The 20,826-nt window shown below is 40.2% G+C and overlaps 1 long non-coding RNA gene across 1 annotated transcript; it reads left to right on the top strand.

Moving 5' to 3' along the window:
- Positions 1 to 19,639: 19,639 nt before the first annotated feature.
- Positions 19,640 to 20,064, top strand: LOC117817944. The gene is made up of 2 exons (XR_004632266.1): positions 19,640 to 19,723; positions 19,816 to 20,064. It is a non-coding gene; the product is annotated as an uncharacterized LOC117817944 (long non-coding RNA).
- Positions 20,065 to 20,826: the final 762 nt, after the last annotated feature.

Below are 20,826 nucleotides of genomic sequence, written 5' to 3'. Positions count from 1 at the left end.
GGTGCCGGTGCTCAATTGAGAACCAGTTTTTTGTGTTTTGCACTGCTTACGTCAGGGGCGAGGGGTGAGTGGATAAAAATGGGTGGATCATTACCTTTCTTCTCATATGAAGTTGCTTTCCATGTCAAGCACAATGAGTAGCACACCTGATCTAAGGCAAAACAATTTAAGCATACTGACACAAGGTAGGTTGGGGGACCCAGAAGCAGACTTGCACACAGGAGCAGGTGGTTTTGAAAAGAGTTTTAAAAAATCCCTCTCAAAGATTACTAAAACTGAGAGGCTAAACCTGAACCACAAATAGACAGGCAAAAGACAGAAGAAAACAGCTCACGACTTCTACTCGACAACATAGCTGAATTTCTGACAGCAGCCTGCTGCCAGCACCCAACCTGTACCCCCCCCTCTGAATGCTGATCTGCCTCAGCTGTGAACTGAGCAGGACAGAGCACACAGGTGTGCTGATCATGTGGCAACTGAGAGGGGGGAGAAAAGAAAAACAAAACACTACAGGATTAATATATTCATAAGAAATAAAAACTAAATCGAATGCACAGAGTCCAACATTCACAGAGGAGGGATCGTTACACATACCACGTTTGAAGAACAGCATGCTCTACTCATGTAGTGATGGTTTGAATACTAGTGCTATAATTCAGTGGGAGAACAAAACACTGTCTCAGTGGCATAAATGTTTCAGGGAAAGATCTTGAGTAAGCTCTTAAAAGTACCTGATAGAACAAAGAATAATTAAAGGAATTAATCTCTGATGTTATTAGGTCTAACCTGAATTGAACTCCTGGTGCTGCATCTGAGTCAACTATGAAGGATGATCAGTCAGGGCCAAAGATGAACACAAGATATATATATATATTTTTTTTTTAAGTTAGATTTTTGGGCATTTTCGCCTTTAATAGACACGACAGCTGAAGAGAGACAGGAAATGTGTGGAGTAGAGAGGGGGGGAGGACATGCAGTAAATGGTCAAGGCTGGAATCGAACCTGTGACCTCTGTGACGAGTGCTTTAGCCTCTGTATGTGGGGCACGGGCTTAGACCACTAGGCCAATGGCGCCCCGATAAGAGACATTTTTTACTGTAATTTATTTTACTTTAGATTTGAAAATGTACAGTAGAAGTTTCAGTTTTATTTAATTTTGTAAAGATTAGATTTTTTTTATCAGAAAATGTTTTGACATTCTAGTTTTCATTATTTTGTTTATTTTTAAACTACAAAATGAATCTTGCACATTTTGGCCAAACATGACCTTAGTTTCACACTATATGTTTCATATCAGAATGACACACTGACAATTGACACTAAAGTTTCTTTTAAACCGCCTACGGACAGAAGCTTAAGTCAGTAAAGGGCCTTCACCTCTATGTACCAATCGTTGGGGAATTTGTCTTAGCCGGGGCGCAGCAAGTCGTGAGCTGCGGCGCAGTTTGTTCCCCGTATTCTGTGAACCCTTCTTCACATACACAGTTCTTGACTCTCCTGAGTGTGCAAACCATCGGCCTTGGATGTACAACTCAATCTCTCACTACAGTGAATATGCGAGGGCTTCAAAGAAAAAAAGTGCTCAATTCCTGCAGGAGCTGTCCATTTTACCTCCAGCACCACTTTTGTCACTCAAACACAGGCCACTGAGAGATGTTATCAACACACTGTTGTTTGAAGCACTGGATTATAATGAGGCCTGCTTTCTGTCCAGTGTGTCAGACACAGAGGTCTTAAAAATGGAGCATGTTTTCCCTGAAACTCCCAAATTTTGATGAGGGTAATCAGGTCACGAATAACTGTCATAAAGCTGCAGCATGCGGGGAGCATCAGGCACAACCAAATGTACCAGATGTGAGTGCAATGGATGAACTGTGCTGGAACCTTTTCAGTGGGTGCTCTGGCCCTAAAGCACCCACAGATAAGGCACCTATGGTCGTGAAAATCAGGCCTCAGGTCGGACTACTGATTCCAACAGGTGTTTTACACTTGGAACACCTGCACCTTTACATTCTCTGCTCCACCCCTGATAGATGTGTATTCAACTATGTTAAGAAAATCAATAATTGGGTTGTGTTACATCTGATAAATCACTCATTGAAATTGTTCCCAATGAAGCTAACTCTGACTAGCTTTGAACACTTCCTCTGTTGACATTTGTGGAGCTTGGGCTTATTAATAATCTGAGTGCAGGATTTTAATACCAGCATGTGTGCTGACTTGTCATCTTTTCATAAATGAGTGTCCCACCTTGTGAGTTGTGTGTAAACATGTAGCAGTGTTTACTCTCACTGTGCGGTGCAGGGTGCCATTTAAATGTGTGAATTGTGAGAATGTGTTAATGAGTGTGATGCACCACGCATTAAATGTGTGGTTTAAAGCAGTTTGAAGCTATCAGAATACTTCAAGGCAATCTTCAACCTGTAACTATCTACAGATCATCAAAACAAGAGAGCTGATATAAGTTATATTTACAGAAAACACACACACACACAGAGGGCTTAAAGTCAGTGGTCAAAGTATGTGCTATTTGTTTGTGCTGCTGTAGAAACATGACTGTGTCAGATGGCGGCCTCAGTGGAAGGGGACCAGCTCCTTCTGTAGACTTGAAAATTCGTATGAATATCATTTTCGTGAGGTTCTTTTCTGGACACTTCACTTCAAACAGAGGCGTAATCGAAACATGAGGTGACAGTGGAATGTATTTGTTCACCGGCATCCAAAAGTGCAGTGAACAATATTTACAAAAAGTGCAAAAAAATGAAACTGCAATTAACAAAATTTACAGAATTTACCAACAAGGAAAAATGTCCATAATAACTCTTAAATTACCACAAGGGAAAAAAACTGTTGTACTGAAGACATGGCTGGGCAGTTACTTTTGGTGCAACAAAAACAAGACTAGGCAGCTATCTTTAAAACCTCTTAGCCCCTCCCACTGGGCATCAATAATTACACAACCAAAAGCAGACTTTCTTAACATTTAAGGAAATGTAATCTTTTAAACCTTAGCACATTTCACAAAGATAATTGTGACTCTTTTAGTTGGTATATCATTTAAATCCAAGCCACATTTTTAGGACATAAATGAAGACAAGATTACAGATAGAGCTCCAAAGTGTGCACCCTTGTTTACTTTACAGAACGGCGAGGGACAGCGGAATACTGGCGTTGTTAACCGGGTGAATGGAGACACTGATCGAGAGGGAGAGTTTGGCGTGGGTATGTGTGTGCCTGCGTGCACTGCCTGCAGTCAGTCATGGTGCCGCTCTGTTTATGTCAAGTGTGTTCTGCTAATTGTTGCTAAATTCTGCATTGTACCATAAGAATTTAAAGAAAAACATAACATAGTATAGTGCTGGTAGATTAAAATTATAATACATTATAACATCAGGGACTCAGTTGTTCCTGTAACTGCAGACCGCTTCATGCTGCAGATTTGATATAATGAATAACATCATATTAAAAGATGAACACTGGAGTTTAACTGAATGAATAATGCAATTATGTAGCTGCCACATATGTTGTGAGTTTTCTAATATTTGTTCAGATGCACATTGCTCTTTTTGATAGTTAAATAAACCTTTAATATAATGATATACTCCCAAATGTTCCTCTGACTCTGGAACAATCAGAGTTCAGCGTTGTTCTGTCCTTTTTGCAACATTCATAATTACATGAAATATATTTTCTTTTACATCAAGCCCGTTCAGCTGGTGCTCTGAAGGAGAGCCATCCTCCCCATAATGCCCTCATTTCAGGGTTATTGACTTTCAAATATACTGGAGATTGAATAATAAAAATCTGCATTACTAGAATTTAATGGTTGTACACTTTTTCATTTCATTCAGAGAGATGGACTGAACACTACATACTTGAAGAAAATTACCCCTGGAAGACCCTAGACAGAATACAGTAATTTTCCTTCAGACCAGCAGCCTGCAGAGGTTTCAGCTCCATAGCTGGAGGACTCATCTCCTCAGGATGTCTTTCATAGAAAAACTAAGAATATTAATGGTTTTTGTTGTTTGAACATCCATGTCATTTAATTTTCCAGCACATGATGTGCAGTCAGTTCAGCACATGGAGCAGACGCTGTCTTTTGTGGAGCGCAGCAGCAGAGTGCTTGTACATTAATGTAATAACATTTTATCCTTGTCCTTTTTATAGATATAAATAATATAACGTAGAAAACAAAATATTTAGTTTATTGAACTCTATTTATTTCATCATTATTAATTTGTCGTCTGTCATTTGAAATGAACCCAAATGTCTTAGTCAAGTTAAGCAGCAGTTTCCAGCTATGGTGGTGTATAAAGAGAAGAGACACAAAGATGTTAGAGAAGGGGAAAAGGGAGCAGTGCATGGTTGTGTGAAGCTGCCAAGACTGGATGAGAAACACATTTTGTCTTTAGTTGTTTGCATGTTTGAAAGCAGCTACATGTATTTGCATTGATTAAACACAAACTGAAAGTATCCTGCTCGCTGGATGTTCTGGAAAACCAAACACTGTGGTGCTCAAGCTCATTACATCATCCACAGGCAACACAGCTGAGTTTATATCTCCAGAAACCGTGTCTGCATCAACTTTACTGTGGCTGCAAGTCATGATGATGATGATGACGATGATGATGATGATGATGATGATGATGATAATGATGATGATGATGATATTTATTATTAACATTTTTTTTGGTGGTATAATTAACTATTATAATTATTATTATGATGATGATGATGATGATGACGATGACGATATTTATTTTTAATATTTTTTTTAGTGGTATAATAAACTATTATAATTATTATTATGATGATGATGAGGATGAGGATGAGGAGGATGAGGATGAGGATGAGGATGATATTCATTATTCATATTATCATTATATGTAGTATCGACTGTTATTATTATGATGATGATATTTACTATTGATATTTTTTTTAGTGGTATAATAAACTATTATTATGATGATGATGATGATGATGATGATGATGATGATGATAATGATGATGATGTTGATGATGATGATGATGATGATGATGATGATGACGATGATAATGATGATGATGATGATAATGATGATGATGTTGATGATGATGATGATGATGATGATGATGATGACGATGATAATGATGATGATGATGATGGTGATGATATTTATTTTTAATATTTTTTTTTGTGGTATAATAAGCTATTATAATTATTATTATGATGATGATGATGATGATGATGATATGCATTATTCATATTATCATTATAAGTAGTATTAACTGTTATTATCATGATGATGATGATATTTATTATTAAAGTTATATTAGTGCTTTAAAGAATCATTATTATTATCATGGTGATAATGATGGTAAAAATTAAGATGATGATATTATTAATATTATTAGTAGAAGTAATATAAACTATTATTATTGTAATTATTATTATTATTATTGTTATTATTATTATATTGACAACAACAATAATAATAATAGTAATAGTAATAATAGTAATAATAATAATAATAATAATAATAATAATAATATAATAACAACGTATTGTTATTGTTTTTTGTGTGTTTTTTAATTATATCTTTTTATATTCTAGTTGGTGTTGTCTCTGTTAGTGAATCAGGTCTTGAGAATGCCAAAAGAAACACCACACTATTGCAATTTTTAAGAGTTAGCAAGAATTGACAAGCAATAAAAATTAAGATGTCAGAAGAATCTGAGGGTCTGATTCATTAAAGTTCATAATTTATTTATTATTTAATTATTTTATCTTTATTTTACCAGGTAAAAAAATGTTTGAGAACCAGTTCTCATTTCCAAACATGACCTGGCCAAGAGGCACAAGCAGGAACACATACACATACACAAGATAAAATCCAACTCCACTCTTATTTGCAAATACTTTATTTCCACACATTATTTTGTACGTCATTGACTGCAATTAACTGTTCACTTATACAACCATTTTTGCTGCAATAGAAATCAAATAAGACCTGAAAATTGCGGTAAATAGGCACATTTGAGCTAACCTGGTGACTGGAGATAACACCTCATGCTGTTGGGTAAAAACATTAACAAATGGATTACAGAATCCAGTCAGCGTAGGAACCAGCAGGGTGATAATGACTGCTGCCGGTTCTTCCTTTGTATGGCTGTGATTCACTTCTGGCTTCTTTACATTTCTTTTAGCCTCGCGTACTGGTACACTCCTCTGCACAACAGGAGATAATCATGGTTGAATACGTAGATTACAGTTTAGAGCGGCGGATTTGTGGACAAGCGTATTCATTAAGCAGCAGATAAATAACAGCAATAAGATAAATTATAAAAGACGAAAACAAAACAGAGAGTGGTAATATAAAATACTTAAAAATAAAACAAATTCATCAAAGTCAAATTAATAAGATAATGTAAATAACAGATAAATACCAGAAAATAATTTAAAATAAAGATGTTAATGCAATGATAATAACGGCCCATAGACAGTATAAAAAGCCATGTCTGTAGTTTCCTTTTAAACACACCTTGAGAGCTCATCATGTTGGTGTCCATGGGCAGACAGGTCGAGAAACAGAAAGGGTTAATGCACTACAAACTGGTTATGCAGAGCAAATAGTGCCTCTGTGATGTATGCATAAGAAAATATCTAATCCACAAACAGGCTTTAACAGCTAGGCTCAGTTAGAGTGAAGATTTTACCATCTGCTGAGAGATAGTGATTTCTATGAGGCAGGGTTACATGTGATAATAAAAAGGTTAGTGTAGTGTCTAATGTGGAGTGATCATGACAACAATTGTCATCCACCTGAATGAGTCTGTGACCCTCCAGTCAGTTATAATTACTTTGACATGACTGGTATTATAGTAATTAGGGGTTAAGTCAGTCGTTGTTCAACCTTCTCAGTAACAGGACCGGGGGTTTGTCTTTCCTTTTTTGTCATCTAAACGAGACTCCCTTGTCACATCTGCAATGGTTGTACTCCACGGTACACAGGTAGAAGAGTCCCCTCCTCATTCAGATCATCATCTTTATGTTACAGTGGCCCTGATTTCATTTCCACATCACAATGGAAGCCCTTAACTGGATTTTAACCCAGAACCATCAGATTGAAAGGTAGCAGGCCTATCCTCAACACCACAGGGCTGCTTGGATGAGCTTTCTGTTTAAGGTCTTTTCATTCCACTATTTGGATATTGTACTTCAAAAGCACAGTTCAAACTAAAATGTGAAGAAAGTGATTCCCCCGCTGGAATTTGAACCTGTCACAGCTACGGATCTGAGCAGTTTCCATTCCAGTCAATGTGTTATTGTGTTAACTTCCACTGGATCCGGTCCGCTGCGTTCTGGCTGCGTCTCTGATCCAGCAGTTCGCAGCCCTCCGGATCAGAAACACAAGACTTCTATTTTTGCAGGATGCCGGAGCACGACGCATCACTCTCAACAGAGCAGATGGAGCGGGACAGGAAGTCAGGCACCAAAACAAAATGAAAACATCCGGTTAATTTTCAGAATAAAACACTCTGTCTTATCACCAGATCGTATTTCACTTAACTACAATGACAGACCGTCATGATGAGTGGAGCCAGGCCTGGAGTCAACATGTCAGAGGTTTTCAGAGGACCAGAAAGATAACATGGATGAGGAGAGGAATCGGATATTCATCAATGAAGTTACTACAGCGGGAAAACCTCGGTCTCATGATTCCAGCTGCCCGGCGGTCATGCTCCGTGCTAAGTTCTGAAAACGCGACTGGCGGGCGTTCAGGGACACAGATTTGGTGGAAATCCGATGTTGTGATGAAAGTGTACAGCAAAGAGTAGAGGTGTGAACTGCACGGAGCTGCAAAAAATGCTCTTGGATATATCTTGCGGGCGGCAATGGCCACAGGCGGCTGTGGCTCAGTGGATAGAGTCGGTCTTCTATCAATCAGAAGGTTAGCGGTTCGATCCCAGCTCCAGCAGTCTCATGCCGAAGTGTCCTTGAGCAAGACACTGAACCCTGAATTGCTCCCTCTGTTGTTCAGAGGTGTGTAAATGTGAACGAATGAGATCAGCTAATTCTGATGGTCCCTCAGCAGCCTCTACCATCAGTGAGTGAATGGGTATGGATGGGTGAACGTGACGAGTAGTGTAAAAGTGCTTTGAATGGTCAGAAAGACTAGAAAAGTGCTATATTAGTACAAGTCCATTTACCATTTACCATATCATAAGTGCAATATTCTTAGTGGATTGGATTAAAGTGACATACCTTTTGATGTTTGTATCAGTGAAAATTGGCCAGGTCAAGTCAGTTGTGTTGCTTGAACGAACTGATGGAATTTCTGCCTTTCCAATCACCTTGCTTTTGATTTGAACACAACCTCAGATATCCTTGAAACTACCAAAGAGTCATCCGTAATCACAAGAAATCAAAAATCTCTCCCTCATCTGCATGAGCACATTACTACACTTAACAAACAAGCAAAATCATCAACAAAAAGTGCGACTCCTCGGCTCCTCTGCAGTGCGTTTCACATTCCCTCCAACAGATACTTCCCTGATTTCTGTCTGTGATCCGCACCTGTTGGCCCTGCACGCCATGATGAACATTTGAATCTTGAGCAGGTGCTCTTGTGTTGTGCAAAACATCACCCTCTAAGTCACCATCCCCACAGTGTGTTGATGCTAATGCATGTAACTCTCTCTGACACACATCTCCGAGCGTCTTTTCCTGGCATAATTTGTACCTTGACTGTCAGCTCACATGCAATCAAATCCTTTTTTGTGCGCCATGAAATTTGTCATCTTAACCCCTCTCTTTCTCTCTCTCTCTCTCTCTCTCTCTCTCTCTCTCTCTCTCTCTCTCTCTCTCTCTCTCTGTGTTTCCTTCCTCTTGCACTTAAGCACAAACAGACACACACCCCAGAGGGCATGAATCCCTGTGCGCCAACACAAGTGCACTGAGTTATGAGAGGCAGGTGTGAATTATGACACCGTCAATTAGGTGTATGTAGCGGTGGTGCTGCGTGCGCTTGTGCGTGCGTGTGCTGAATAAATCAGGCTTTCTTGGGAACACTGATTTCAATTTTAAATTGTTCCCTGGAACACTGTTAAAGGAAGGCAGCTTAGCAAATACGTGAGGAAATCCCTTGCCAGGATTTAGATGAACATTGCGTCGTTCTCTGGCCTTAATTTAGTGCTCGTGGAGCTTTTCAGCTTCATTAAAACAGCTCTGCTCACACTCAGTCACGAGCAAGAAATGTCACAACATTTCATCAACTTTCTTTGCGATTGGTTATCCGTCTGTGGCATTTATTTGTTTTTTTTTCTGACTGAAACATATGTTCAAGTCTGAGAAGTCTGTATTCAGTTAAGTAATAATCATCTACACTGAATTGCTGGGAGCTGCCCAGCACAACCAGTCTTCTCCCAGTGGCAGCAGGAATCTGTTGTATTGGCAGGATTATATTTCATACCACACAGAAGAACCATCATCCAGAGACACAAACTGAAGGGAAAAGGAGAGAGAATGTATGTCGTTAACATAAAAATCTGATTGAGAAAATGTCTTTTACAGCCAGCCTGAGAATGGAAACAATGTATACACTAGTGTATTAAATTATTATGTACTACACTGAGGATTGTCCATTATATGTGAATAAATAATCAGCCTTAAGCAGTGTTCTGATTTTACCGCTAAGTAACATTATCGTAAACACAACGAGGCAAAAGAGATGAAAATGAAAAAAAATGCTGTAGACAATAACAGTAAATAATCACAAAGCCAGATGAAAATATGATTACATGCACTACCAGTCAGAAGTTTGGAAACACCTTCTCATTCAACGTTTTAAAAAAAAATTTAATTTTTAAAAAAACTGTAGAATAATACTGAAGACATCAAAACTATGAAAGAACATATATGAAATTATTGAATGAAAAAAAAAAGTGTTAAACAGAACAGAATATGTTTTATATTTTAGATTCTGTAAAGCAGCCCCCTTTTTCCTTCATGACAGCTTTGCACACTCTTGGTATTCTCTCAGTCTGCTTCATGAAGTGGTCTCCTGGAATGGTTTCTAATTAACATGAGAGCCTTGTCAAGAGTTCATTTGTAGAATGACTTGCCTTCTTAATGTGTTTGAGACCATCAGTTGTGTTGTACAGAGGTAGGGTTAGTACACAATGGATAGCCCTATTTGACTACTGTTGTAATCCAGATTATGGCTAAACCAGATTATTTCATAGTCTTGATGCCTTCAGTATTAATCTACAATTTTGAAAATAATTATAATTAATGAAACCCATTGAATGAGAAGGTGTGTCCAAACTTTTGACAGTAGTGTATCTGTTAACAGTTTATTTAGCGTCTACCAGACATTGTAGTCCTGAGACTCTAAACAGCACACAGCTGACAGTGAACACAGGTGTCATGAGACAATAAGAAAATCATGACTGGGTTGTTTGGATCATAGACTTGTTGCTGGCTGTGGTTCCTGCTCTCTGCAGAAGCTCTGTTGCTAATGACACATCACTGTTTACCTCTTGATTGTTTTCATTTGCTAATTCGAGGCTACTTATGTGCTTCTATGAGCCACGTCTAACATTGTTGTCATCAGCAATATTTTCATGTAAATAATTTGACCTAAAGCCCCTGACGTCTCTGGAATTAAGTTCAATTTCATTGGCTGGATGCAGCACTGAAAAAATGAAAGACAAAAAGTGTATTTGATTAGAGTCCAGGATCTGTAGTTTGATGTTCAAGCAAGAAAAAAAGATAAATAAAATACATTTTTCAAACAATGTATACAGGACTACGGCTGCTGGTGTCACTAATAAGGAATAAGCCACAGCAAGCTTTTGGAGGAACCCCAATATTAGGAAGGTGAAAAAAATCAATCCACAATATCAATTCAGGTATAAAAATCAGTGACCATCTTTGTCTTTTCTTAGATAAGCATGATTTATGCCATCCAAGTCTTGATACAATGATACAATTTTATTTTTACATAAATGATGGCTTTATTAAACTAAAAAAAAAAAAAGCTGATAAAAGCTTACCAGAGAGCATTTTCTCTATTTACTGAAGTGCCTTGGGATGCTGTCATCCATCCATTCACTTATCCCAGTCAGGGTCACATGGGTCGCCGGGTTTGGAGCCTATCCAAGCCAGCATTTGGTGAGAGGCAGAATCCGTCCTGGACAGGTCTCCAGCCTATCACAGGGCTAACAAGTAGACTGACAACCAGAGACACACACACTCACACCTATGGGCCAATTTAGAGAGGCCGATTCACCTGTCGAGCATGTCTTTGGACAGTGAGAGGAAGCTGAATGGAACCAATGCAAGCACAGGGAGAACATGGAAGCTCCACACAGAATTCAGACCAGGAGCCTTCTTTCTGTCAGACTTAAATGTTTTATTGCGGCTGTACTTTTGTTGTGTCAGCATTTCTGACCTGCCATTGGACGAGTGAAAACTTAAAATCAGTCACATGATCACCATTTATAAACAGCTGGATGTGTCCTGATGTATTTCAAAGTGGCAGAGCGACAAGAGACCATCATGGGAACAAACCAGGAAGCAATGACCTGCCCACATGTACATTGGCATATGTTTTGTATCTTTATTATTTCTATAAATATAATTGCAATGTACTCAGCCTGTTTCCTATTATTTGTTTGATTACTGTTTTAATAAATATACTGTGCTAGATGAATTTCAGGACATCTAGCTTTAATTTTCAAAGCCTGGTGTGTAGTTGTCAGACTGCTTACTCACTTTGGAAGCAAACACAAAGACATTTCTGACATCAAATATTGGTTTTAAAATCTGGAAACAAGACAATTTTCTTGTTTGATAAATTCAGTTTGAGAGCAAGATGTATTTACTCTTCGAGTCTAGTTTTTCCCTTTGTATGAAGTGTTTTTTTTTCTTTACTTTTCCTCTAACAGTGTAAGGCTTGGTGTATTAAATATCAAATCAAACTTAAAGTGTTTTTTTCTTCAGGGAACAACTTTTAATGTTGATTCTTCCACTTTTGAGATGAAGCTGTTTGTTGGATTGAGCTCATTTAAGAGATGCTCTCTTAACTGCAGCAACATTCAATAATTCTGCTTTAGTCTGGAGGGTAAAATAAACAGCAAACAACTTGATATGCACTCGAGTCGGCTTTATATTGCCTAGAAAATGTGACTAATGAGTATTATTTGACAGTTTGAAAATGATCTTGATTTCTGTAATTGTTTCTTTCCACTTTGCATCTGTTGACGGTCTCAGTAATTGTGTACATACTGGACAGTATTTTAAAATCCTTATGGTTCCTCGTGAAATTCAACTAGTTTCTCATTTTCTAACAAGCTGTCTTCTTGGAAAGCTCAGAGCTCCTTTGGTGCACCATTCTGAACTGATTGTGTGCGAGCATCTGTGGTTTGACAGTAATAAAAAAAAGCAGCTTGAAACAGAGAGGTGATTCCAGTCCAAGACTCTCAGCCCCAAAGTATGAACCAGCTGTCATTGTTTACCAAGAACCACAGCCTCTGTTGTTTTTATCATAAAGCTTGATTCATTGTTGTCATATAATTCTGGTTTATTACATTTGTTAATGTAGTCTCACTGAAAAGACAGGAACATAGTTATTATTACACACTTTATTTTAAAGCCCTGTTTGCTCCATATTAGTAGAACCCGGGAACCTCTGGTCATCTGTACTATAATTGCAAAGGACGTCTTAAGCACACTGAGCATGTTTGTAAATGTAAAGTAAAAACTCAAGAATAAATCACCTTGCATATTTCAGGAAACACAGATAATTTTTTTACACATTTATGCTAAAAAAAAAAGGATTTCCGATGCGTGAACATTATAAACAAAGGTTCTGACAGCATCTTGAGTGCAACTTTAACTGTGTGATAGCTTCTGAACTTTATATGACATAAAGTTATAAACTCTATATGGTATGTCCTTAAGTTTTTGATGTATGTTCTTTATTGATGTTCACTGGATGTGGACCTCTTCTTCTTTTTTATGAATGTCCAGTAGACTGTCAGCTGTAGATGGTGATCTGCCCCCAAAGACGATGTGGACGCCATACAGCGCAGAAGCTGTTTAACTCTGAAATGTCAGGGAAATGGAGCAAATTACAGACTTCACTTATCCAGTGTGAAAGCACCACCAAACATATAATCATATATATACTGTATATACAAAGACAACAGAGATTGCCTGTCGTGTTCAGCCAGTACATGACACTGAAGACCATTCTTTTCTTATCCTCATAATTCTCTTCTCTTGCCCCTGTCTTATTTTACTCCAGTTCAGAATAATCTTGATTTGACTCTGGCTCTCTCCTTTAACTGTATATGTGAAATAAATCTCTCTGGCACACACACTCAAACACACACAGTTTTGTTTTGTGTTGTATTTTCTTTGTTGTAATCTTTCTTGGATTTCAAGATTATTTTGAAAGTTCCTTTAGTCCTCCATGTCTCTCTTGGTACCTTGTCTTGTGTCCTCATCCTTGTGTTTCTTAGTGATCCTCGTGTGTTTCTGCACTTGGGTCTAGTGATGGGAATTCCGGCTCTTTTTAGAGAGCCGGTTCTTTTGGCTCGGCTCACTACAAAGAGCCGGCTCTTTCGGCTCCCAAGTGGCTCCTCAGATTTTTTCTTGTTTGAATGACTGTATTACCTAAAATAATGTTCAATTATATGTCAAATGGATTACTAATGTAAAAAACATTCATTATATGAAATGTGCATAATTTAAAAGGCTTCATTTTTATTCTCAACATGGAGCAAAGTTCTACAGAAATTAAATTATAAAGTACAAAAAACAAGACTCATCTCAATTAGACAAAAGGGTCCAATCTCTGATGTCTCTATATTTTTTTATAAACTTTGAAACACCTTCATTAACAGCAGGTTACCTTCACTGTCTTTATTCTTCCAACTGCACTGATGGAGAAACAGTTTTAATGTCCATGACCTGGATGACTGAGAACCTTCACAGACAGATCTAATGTGCCTTTGCAGGTTTTTTGTAGAACCTAATTGATGAAATTTTCATCTTACACAGTCTACACTCTGCCTTTGAACTATCTCTACCATTGAAATGCGTCCACAGTTTACTGTGTTTCCTGCAGTCACTCGTTTTCTCACCTTTCCAGCGCGTTCTCTGTGTCGCGCATGTTTTTCCTCTCGTCTCCCTCCTGTTGGTGTGCTCACTGTGCTGTGTGTCTGTAACCCCTCCCCTCCCCGTTCTGCTCAATGTAGACACGTGATTGGTCAAGACGCCACCACGTCTTGACCAATCACGTGAGGCTTCAACAGAAAAAGACTAGAAAAAAAAAAAAAAAACGGCTCCCTGTCAGGAGCCGGCTCCCGTTGTTCACTTCAAAGAGCCGGCTCTTAGAGCCGGATCGTTCGCGACCGACACATCACTACTTGGGTCCTCTTCCTTGTTTTTCCCAACATGACACAAGCACACACACTCAAACACGTGTGCCCACACAGTAACTAGTGTGATAAGTCACCCTGGAATCTAACACTAGCCTGGCCTCCAAACATATGCAGTATAGCAGAGCACATTCAATATCCAGTTTTTTTATTCGTGTTAGGAAGATTTATTCAACCACACACGCACACACACACACACACACACACACACACACACACACACACACACACACACACACACACACACACACACACACACACAAAAACACTAACAAATAAAAAAACCTCTTCGAGAGCATCCGAATGATCACAGACAGCTGAGTGTCTTCCGTTTTGAGGAAAATGGGAGAGAGGATAAAGGATGAGCAAAGTTAAGGTGTTTATTCACCAACAAAGGAAATATAAAAATAATAAAGGAGGATCCAATCTCTCTTTTGGATTGATCCACTGATGAGTAAAACTACAATCTCACTCAGCCAAGTGGCTCTGACTGCCTCCTCTCTGCTATTCATCCTCTGCCTCTGAGAGAAAGGTGAGTACAGGTGTGTTTAACCAGAGGCTGCAGTGAGACTGAGAACAACTGCCAGGGAGCAAAAACCAACACACTGAACTCCAGCAACAGTAGTCCAAAACAATCTCTGAACTCTTCTACTTGTGCTTTAGTTCTTCTAATTAATCCTACTTTAGAAAGCCTCCCTGTGTGTGCGGTGCTGTTTCAAATAGTCCATGACCTAACGTAACCCTGCCATACAGCCTCAAAGCAGTGTGCTTTAGTTTTTTTTCACAGAGTCGACTCAGTGTGTGAAATACGTTAGAGTTAATAACTTATCACTTTGAAACCACGTCTAAAAAGCTGAATCTGAAAGGAGTTGTGGGCTCAGCCAGGTTGAGGATGAGGGCTCCTCTCATGAAGATGCAGATAGGGAAGGAAGTGTTGGCGGCTGCTCCCATAAACAACCTGCCAGCTGGTTGGACGATGAAGCAGGTGAATGGTTGGAAAGAGTGCAACATTTGGCTAGACGTCAGGAATGGAGTGTGATTAAAGAAAAAGGACCAGGTATAATTCTTGCAGAAGACCGGAATAATGGTGAAGTTTCTGGACCTGATGCGAGGAAGCTCCAGAAAAAGATCAGCAGGCAAAGAGTTGGCCAAGTCCACACAAGGTCTGTGGAAAGTCCTGTTGAAGGAAAAACAATCAGAATCAGAAATACTTCATTCATTCATACCTGGGGAAATTTGGTCATTTGCTCTTACACACAATAAAGCACAGTTTAGGTGACGTGGTCAGGAATGTCCTGATGCAGCCCAGACTCCTGACTACTCCTTGTCCATTCTATTAGCCAGAGATCTCAGGTTGCCCATGATGAGAGAGTGTCCGGTCCATCACAGCACTGGATCTGATAGGTTACTATTCTAGTCATTGTGTTAACTTCCACTGGATCCACTCAGTTGCTTTCTGGCAGCATCTCTGATCTAGCAGGTTGGAGCCCTCCGGATCAGATATTTAAGACTTGTGTTTTTGCCAGATGCCGGAGCATGCATCAATAAGCGCAGAGCAGATGGAGTGGGACAGGAAGTCAGGCACCAAAACAGAATTAAAACATCCGGTGTATGATCTGGTGATAACACAGTGTGTTTTGTTCTGAAATTTAACCGGACGTTTTCATTTTGTTTTGGTGCCGGTCTTTCTGCCCCGCCATCGTCTCTGTACAGATTTATGCGTCGTGTTCTGGCATCCGGCAAAAGTGGAAGTCTTGTGTAGCTGATCTGTTGCGTTCCAACAGAGCAGATCCAGTAAGTTATTAAAACATTGACTACAGTAGACTGCAATCAGATCTGGTGCCGTGATGGGTCGAGACAGACTGGACATGGATCTGGTGGAATTTGGTCGTTAAGCACAACAGTGGAGCATTAGACACGTTTTTCCACAGTGTCAACAGGCTGTAAAACTAGAAAAGAGTGAATCAGGTGAAAAACTGATTGCTAGTTTTTTTGCTACTCTCCACATACAAAGGCTGCACTCCTTGTCGTAGTGGTTGCTGGTTTGGCTCCTCAGCCTTGACCCTTTCCTGCTTGTCTTTGCCACCGCTATCTACTCCCCACATCTCCTGTTTCTCTGCAGCACTTGAGCCAAAATTGTCCTAAAACATTACTTTGAAAAAGTGAAGTGTTTTGTTTTTTTCAGAGCTTCTTCTCCTCTTTGCGCTCCCATCAATCTTCTCTCAACCCCTCAGATTTATCTTGCGATCCTTTAGAAGGGCTGGATGCCTTGGTTAACAAAAAACTGGATGCTCCTTGAACTTTTTTTTTTCTGTTCTTGTTTTTCTTCTTTCCTCTCCCATTAATCATCTCATGACCCTCTGTGAATTTTCAGCTTTGATTTGCACGTTTCATTTTGCATTTTTAACGTCGCCCTGACACTCCACTCTGAATTCTCCTGATGTCCGGTCTGGGCCTGCATACAAGAGGAGATTTGGCTCTTTACCAGTGGAGATTAAGCAGACTCAGCACTTTGAGAGAAAATAAAGGACTCTTAATTTAAAGCACACATGCACACACACACTTTTGGCAGCCACATTTATTCATGGTTACCAGCACATGCACACGTTCATAACTACACACACACACACAGCGGACGAACGCGGAGTGTAGCAGACTGCTGTATAAACCAATTAGCTGAGCTGAACGAAAGCCAACAGGAGGAATCTCTCTTTCTCTCTTTTGTCCATCTTTCACTTCTCTCTCTACCCCTCTCTTCTGTATTTTTTCCTGAGCAGACCAAGCTCTGTGGGCACAGATAGTGCTGAAAGCTGCCAAGGTAGGACAGAGAGAGCGCGGGAGGGATGGATGCACGGAAAGAGGAGGATAAAGAAAAAGATGGACTGTCTGGGAAGAGAGGATAAAACAATTGGAAAAAGAAAAGAGGGTGAAACGAATGGCAGCGGTTAGAGAGAGAGAAGCACGTGTGTGAAATGAAGTTGGGAAGATGAGCGGGGACAGAGAGGGACACGGAGGAGTGATGGCCGCGGCTGGCACTGACAAGTTACAGCTGCTGAGCTGAGAGAGGAGTGTTGAGAGGTATATAGGGAGAAGGAGAGAGAGGGAGTAGGAGTGAGGGGAATGCCAATGTTAGGCCATACAATCTAGGTAATGAGGCATTCAGTTCTGCTGGAGAGATGCGGCTGAGAGGCTCTTCAAATGCAGCTGCTGGAGAAAGAGAGGAGAGGGAAAGAGGAGAAGTGAAGGGGCTGTGTGTCACATCAACATAAGCTTGTTTGATGGGCGGCCTGTCAGGTAGAGGAGAAAGGAAAGGAGGATTGGGGGGGGAGGAGGAGGTGACAACAAGCAAGGAGAGAAGATCATTTGAAAAGCTGACGGCGGCGTTTTCAGGTACCCGGTGAAGCTGAATAAAGTCAGCATCATGCAAGACTCATTTGGCCATGTCAACCTCCACACCTGGTATTTACCATCATGATGCACCTTCCTCGTGCAGCTCGTGCCGCAGCAGCTGATGTCTGTAAGTTAAATTATTCAATCATATTGCTGGAGTTGCATCCGCAAGAAGAAGAAAACAACATTTTTTCTCTCCTCGGCTGAATATACGATCTCTCAGGAAGGATGCGAGGGCACAGGGGAGAAACTCCAGCACCTCTCTGCATGTCAGGGTTTTGATCCCATGAACCCGTGCAGTCAATGTTCATTTATGCATACACAGCCTGTCCATCTCTCCCCTTCCATGCCCCGACCTCTCCTTCAGCTCCTAAACCTCCAGCTCTAAACTCTGATGAGATGTTGTGTGACAGTCAAAAAAATGCACAAAGCCCAAAGAAAGCTGGCAGGAGACTGTCCCCTGCTGATTCTGCTGATTCCTTCCCATAGGCCCCTGTTTGTGAAATTGCCTCCACAACTCTACCACCAAGAAGACACTGGTCATTGCACCAAGTAAGAGATAATGTATGGTTAGTAGGTAGGGATACAAGGTTACACCCAACCCACAATTTGATTAGAATTCCGATTTTTGGTTCACAATACGATTCACTCACGATTCTCTAATTTTTAGTTCAAGAAAACTGACTTGAACTAAAAATTTAAATAACTATTATTTTATTTCAATTCTCAGATATGGACAGTTTCAATATATTTATTTTCTCTTATATTTATTTTTAAACAAAGTAATCCTTTTTCATTTTTAAGGTGTGTTGTAACTCAAATAAAACCACTGCACACTTTTTTTCTGCACCTTGCAAAAAACTAAAAATTACCGGACAAAAATACCTTGTTGGAAAATTTCAGAACAGTTATAGAGAAATGGAAAGTGAATGATTCCCAAATGGAAGAATTAAACATTAAAACAAATAAGGTCAATCTCTTTAAATAAACAAAATTGCAGCTTATGCTCCTGGCTTGGAATTGACATGTTTTTCTTAAGGAATATCAGGGAAAGTTAAAATGCTGACATACCTCAGACCTGAAACACAATGCTGCATCCTGAACTGCTCAGTCTTCACCTGCTGCCGCCATGTCTGTTACGTTCAACTCAGCGAGTGAGGAGTGAGCAGCGCAAGAGACTTCATGATGTTGAACAAGCAGAGTGAAATGCAGATAGTGCCTTCTACTGCTTAAAAATAACATTGAAATACAAATTTTGTTAAATCAATTTCAATCCAGCCTTATTTGTATCGATTTTTTTACCGTCTAGTGATATATCCTCACATCCCTAATAGTAGGTACCTTTAGAAATAAACAATGCAAATGTCGCAATTTCTATCATCACCACTGCTCATCATTTTAGTTTCTTTTAGCGACTGGTAACCTAAAGTTGCACTCAGCGGCTCTGCTGCAGTTGTTAATATTGCTGGACAGCGGTGAATTACCATGACTTAGTTGACATAGAACCTTCACAGACAGGATAGGATCCAATATGAAAATGTCAGTTAGCATGCTAACCAATAGTAAGGTTTTTTCCACATTGTTTTGATGCTAGCAGTAGCAAACGGTTTTACCTCACCTTACGGTCTATGGTGTCAACAAGCAGAAGCAAAATTTGCCCACTGTCATGATCCTCATCATAGCAGCCCTCCCCTCTCCCTCTTTGTGTGTGTGTTTTGTCATTCCCTATCTGTTACTCCACCTCCTGTGTCTCTTCCCCTTGTTTGTTCCTTTTGGGTGAATGTGGGCGTGGTTTCCCTCAACAGGCAGCACCAGGTAAGCCCAATCACTAATCAACCCACAACTATAAAGCCTCCGGATTTCCTCCTACTCGTCGCCAGATCGTCCTTCAATATCAGGGGTATTCTGAGTCCGTGGCTCCTCAGTATTTAACATTTGCTTGTCATTGTGTGTGTTTAGCTGACATCCTTGTGTGTTTCCACCTTGCTGCAGAGATTACTGTGCATGCTTCCTGCTCTCATGCTGATCGCTTCCCTGTCTGCTGTTGAACCTGCCTGCCTGTTGCCTGAGCTCCCGTGTTTCCCTCCGTGTGAGTACGCTGAAGAGAGGGACTGCCCCGCTCTGTACCCACGGCGCCTTTACCACAGGTTGGACGCCACTCCTGCCTCACGCTGCGCCACGACGCAGCGCCGCCATTGTCACGTGCCTGACGCCAAATAAAAGACTTGTGTAGTCACTATCCATCTTTGCTTTTGGGTCCAGTTCTTGTTACAATCAATACCACCCAAACTCTTTTCCGTGGATTGATTTGACATGGTGTGTGATCAGTTTGCCTCTGGTGCTGCTTGTGAGTGAAAGTTAATAACCATTGTCAAGGGGTTTTGACCACTCAGAATCAAGCTTCCTACACAACCGGAAGATCAGTTAAAAAGGTGGGTATGATAGGCATGCACTCCCCCACCACACACACACACACACACACACACACACACACACACACACACACACACACACACAAGGAAACATCTAGAGTTAATATGACACTATTCAAAACCTCTCAACAATGAGTCAGGACTGTCCTCACAGTTTTCAATTTCTCTCACACTGCAGCTCCCTGGATTCCTTTTATTCCACTTTCACCATTCTGCTCTCTTTCTCTCTCTCAGTCTGTGTTGAAAGCATGTTTCAACACAGATTTCTCTTCCTGAGCCCTGCACCTTCACAGCCGCTTCAGGCAGCCTCACCTGAAGGAATAATAAGGCCTCACGCTGCCAGATAGTCAGCGTCCATCCAGCACGATCCCAACACTGAGCATGGGGCTTCCTTATAAAGCCAACAGCGGTGCACCTAGACACAATAATGACCCCAGACCTAGAGTGGCTACACAAACAGAGTGAAGCCCTGTGTGCAGCCACAGCCATAACAGCTTCACACAACTATCACCGGATCTTGTTCATGAGTGCGGATAAACAAAAGGTTGTTGTGGTGAAGCGGGAGCTGTGC

The sequence above is a fragment of the Notolabrus celidotus genome, chromosome 8 (assembly GCF_009762535.1).
Source record: "Notolabrus celidotus isolate fNotCel1 chromosome 8, fNotCel1.pri, whole genome shotgun sequence".
Lineage (NCBI taxonomy): Eukaryota > Metazoa > Chordata > Actinopteri > Labriformes > Labridae > Notolabrus > Notolabrus celidotus.
This window is presented reverse-complemented; position numbering and strand designations above follow the sequence as displayed.